Source organism: Ascaphus truei, chromosome 2 (assembly GCF_040206685.1).
Source record: "Ascaphus truei isolate aAscTru1 chromosome 2, aAscTru1.hap1, whole genome shotgun sequence".
Classification (NCBI taxonomy): Eukaryota; Metazoa; Chordata; class Amphibia; order Anura; family Ascaphidae; genus Ascaphus; species Ascaphus truei.
In genome coordinates, this window is record NC_134484.1 from 87,774,778 (window position 1) to 87,779,160 (window position 4,383).

The 4,383-nt window shown below is 39.2% G+C and overlaps 1 long non-coding RNA gene across 1 annotated transcript; it reads left to right on the forward strand.

Moving 5' to 3' along the window:
• Positions 1–529: 529 nt before the first annotated feature.
• LOC142488534 (uncharacterized) lies at positions 530–3,901 on the forward strand. The gene is made up of 3 exons (XR_012799478.1): positions 530–951; positions 1,317–1,342; positions 3,660–3,901. It is a non-coding gene; the product is annotated as an uncharacterized LOC142488534 (long non-coding RNA).
• Positions 3,902–4,383: the final 482 nt, after the last annotated feature.

Consider the following 4,383-nt stretch of genomic DNA (forward strand, 5'->3'; position numbering starts at 1 on the left):
TTCATTTTCCTACAGAGGCAACAGAGTGGCTGGAAGTCAGGACTGGCTTTTATAATATAGCAGGGATACCATCTGTGCTGGGTGCAATCGATTGCACACATGTTGCTTTGATTGCACCTAGTCAGAGTGAGCATGTGTACCGCAATCGGAAGCACTACCATTCACTCAATGTACAGGTGGTATGTGATGCCACGATGAGGATAATGCATGTGGTACCCAAGTTCCCTGGTTCCAGTCATGATTCCTCTATCCTGAGGAACTCTTTATTCTTCCATGCGTTCGAAGAGGGTCATTTTGAACCTGGTTGGCTGCTGGGTGAGTACACATTTACATGTTCTAACACAAAACACATTTTGATTTAGGAATGTTGGCATTGTACAATTTGATCACTAATGTCAGCTTATGTGTGCTCCATTCATTATAGGTGACTCAGGATACGGAATTAGGCCGTGGCTCTTGACTCCGGTGCTAAACCCTCAAACTGAAGCAGAGGAGAGGTACAATGCAGCCCATATATCTACAAGATCTGTTATAGAGAGGACATTTGGCCTACTCAAGACCAGGTTTAGGTGTCTGGACAGAACTGGTGGGGCTCTTCTATACAAGCCTCAAAAAGTGTCTGATATTATCCTTGCCTGTTGCATTTTGCACAATGTTGCACTCAGGCACAATGTACAGTCAGACCTAGCTGAGGCTTTGGTAGACGAGCATCCCACCCATGTAGCTGCTGAAAATGAACAAACAGCCAGTGGTGGCCAGACACGCCAGAATCTCATCAATTCATTTTTTTCTTGTAAGTACAAACTCATATGTTCCTAGTACTACTTTTATAGTTTAATTATGTTATATTAACAATAATGTTTCTTTATATAACCTTCTGTTAGGACACAGATGAATATGGGTTGCACACCTTTCTTTTCTCTGCTGTGTGCACAAAGGGATGTGGCACCGGTATGTTATTGTTGCACAGGTTATATAATCCCTCTTCAATTGTACTTTAGTTGTGTGTATGTGAATACAACTTGGGTAACAAAGCAATAATATTTTAGCATTGTGTTATTCCTTATGCTAAGACAAAACACATATTATGCCCATAATCATTCATGCTTCTAGTATGCTTACATACAATGTTATTGGTGCAGTGTAACATGTACATCCAGATGATGTGTACACCAGGCTGATTTACATTTTGAATGTCATTAAATATACATGGTGTTGCACATTTAACACCAAATACACACTTTGATGTGTTCTTTACGGTACTGAAGATGGCATGTCAATGTTTGCAATTTATATATTGTTCCTTTGCATTATAGGTATATTTGCAGTATGACTGATCATGGTATGTATATTTGCTGACATCTCTCATAAGATGTGGCTACCTCAATCTTCCTATAATTATTGGAACTAAAAACCCAACATATTGGTTTAAACACAAATGTTACATATATGTACTTTCTGTATCATGTATATGCATTTAGCTACTCTTGAGGTTTCATGTGCATTGTATTACAAAATGATTACTCACATTTCATCACATTTTATGTATGTTTCCTTATAATTTCCATTAATGTAATATAGAGGTGTTTGGAGAAAAGGGGATAACTGTACTTATTTGTTTACTTACGGGAGCACATTCATCACTAGCATAGACACACTTTTTAAGACAACTGTTTGTGTGTGTATCAATTGGTGTAGGATCCATGTATAACACCGACAAATGATAACACCAGCTTTATTATGGTAGCTTATATCATCATATTGACTATACTATGTATTTCTAAACGATTAATAAACACAGTAAACTATAGTTAGTTAGGTTAATGAAATATACACAGAAACGTACTTCATAACATGATGGTGATGTCATATTCAGAACATCATGCATTGGAGGGGACCATAACATCTGGCCAGTAACATTATTTGCTACAGTCCCAAACCATTTTATCTACATACCCATGTAACAAGAGATTTTAAAAATAAATGGCTACTTGGTTGTAAGTGTCCTTTACATTGGGAGAAGGAGTGGCTCACTGAGTAAAGACACACACTGGCACTGATAGATTGAAGCAGGGGAGTCTGGTTCAATTCCCGGTGTGGGCTCCTTGTGACCTTGGCCAAGTCACTTTATCTCCCTGTGCCTCATGCGGCAAAAAAACATTTGTACGTTCCACGGGCCAGGGACCTCAGGCTGAAACATGTGTCTGTAAATCGCTGCGTACAACTAGCAGCCCTATACATGAACATGCTCATATTATTATTATTATTGTTACATAGTTTCGACAGTCATACGTTCCATTACATATTAGAATACACAAATGTGTTAGCAGAGTGGGAATGGTTGTTATATATAAAACACACCATGTCATAAAATGTTAGTAGTCATTAAAGAACACTCAATAAAAATTCATGAGGCACTCTTTTGCAACATCATTATGTTAATTAAGTGCTTATGCAATATAGGCATAAGGGTATCACATTTTTAATTGTTTGTTAATAAGCGCTGCAAGCAATATAAAATTAGTTCCATATGTAGTATAGTAGTCGGTGGCTCCTCCTCACAATCATCTCATATAAAGGTAGACTCTTCTGAAATCATACATTGATCCGATTGTATCTTCCCCGACATCTCTGAAATACAGCAAACACATGATGGTCAAAGATGGCACCTTACTAGATATGCATCCGTGACAACGCGTTACGCAGCTCTATATGATTGTGTAGATACACACGTCAGTCACTTATATGTTAGAAGTAAAACTGTTCATCAGTATGTAATGTTTCTTTAAATTTGTAGCAGGCATAACTATGTATAAGAAGTGAACGTTGCCTGTATACTGAAAGATGTGCGCGCACATCTTTGTGTGCGCACGCACTTCACGCTTGGCTCCACTAACTGTTAGCGCATGCGCAAAACAAAGCGTACGTTGTGCGTTCAATACATGTTGAAAATACCAGTAAACATAACATCTTTATTTCAAATACAATGAAGACGAAACTACATTCGTTCTAAACGAGTACATCTGTATTCTTTTTAAACAGACGTGTTTGAACAGAAAGCACGGCCGATAACACAATGCGCAAATGCAATACGTGTGACGTCATGTTAAGCCAGCGTGAAACGCACGCTAACACTCCTCCCACTCAATTAACATTCGGCTAACGCCCAGGGTACGCCTACAAACACTGAGCCGCACGCATCACACACTGCAGTTACCGTTACTATAACAAAACATGACAGCCAATAGGCTTTGAGGCGCGCACGTCGCTTGGGGGCGGGACTTACATCAGTAATCCTTTTTAAGGACGCCTTGGCCCATGACAAGGGTCCCACGTCATACGTGGTGGACCCGGTTTTCAATGTTGTAGATGTTGCATGATAACAAAACAGGTATGTGTTAGAGTAATGGAAAAATGTTGCTAATATGTTTAAAGGGATAGGAAAGTACGTATATTTATTCCGTCAGCAATGTGTACTACTCTTTCAGGTTCTACTATATTGTATTAGGAAACAATTTGTTTGTGATCGCTACATGTTATGCAGTCTGCAATGTTACGCTGTATCCACGCATTGAAAGTGAAAATGGTGGTTACAAAAAAAAAAAAAATTTAAACGCAGAGTCAACGCATAACGATTGTTATATTTACCATTCTTCTAGAATTAACTCTTCGCCTGGCTGCAACTGGTCGCTCCAGAAATGCAAGGCATTTTCATCCATGCTTAACCCAACCGCTGAATCCAGTATGACACATATCTCCTCCAGGATGCGCTCATAGGAATCGCCACTGCTTTCTTCAAATAATTGGTCGGGAGGTAGGTTCATTTCTTCGGGTTCCCATTCCAATGCATTTTCAGCTGAAAGGCTTGGTACATAATCATAGTACTTTTGTTCTTGTACAATGTGGGTTTCAGGAATGGAGGCTGCAGATATTGCAGCACGTATCGATTCAAACGGATCAGTAGTAGCGGATACATTGCTATTGCCATTAGGAATAAATATGCCTTTCACGACAATATAAGTGCCGTCTTTCAGGAGAAATTGTTTTTCCGGGGCAATCTTCCAGAAACCATAGGTGTTTTGTAGCTTATCCTGGTCACGTTCAAAAAAGTCATTACTTGATAAAGTGAATCTTATTGAGGAATTAAAATTCCGTGCATGCTTACGGTCTTGGTAATAAGGATATTTTGCTCGAATGAAATCATCGATTTGGCGTGTGCTTGCTTTCTGTCCGCGACTGTTCAAGATGGCTTCACAGATCATGTACTTATACCCTAAAAGGGGATTAATATTGTTAACGAATTCATCAGCCATGTCTGAGTAGCACAAAAGCTGTGTGCAGGTCTGTGTTATTTGCTCATCAAAATGAATGTGCTGAATGGCT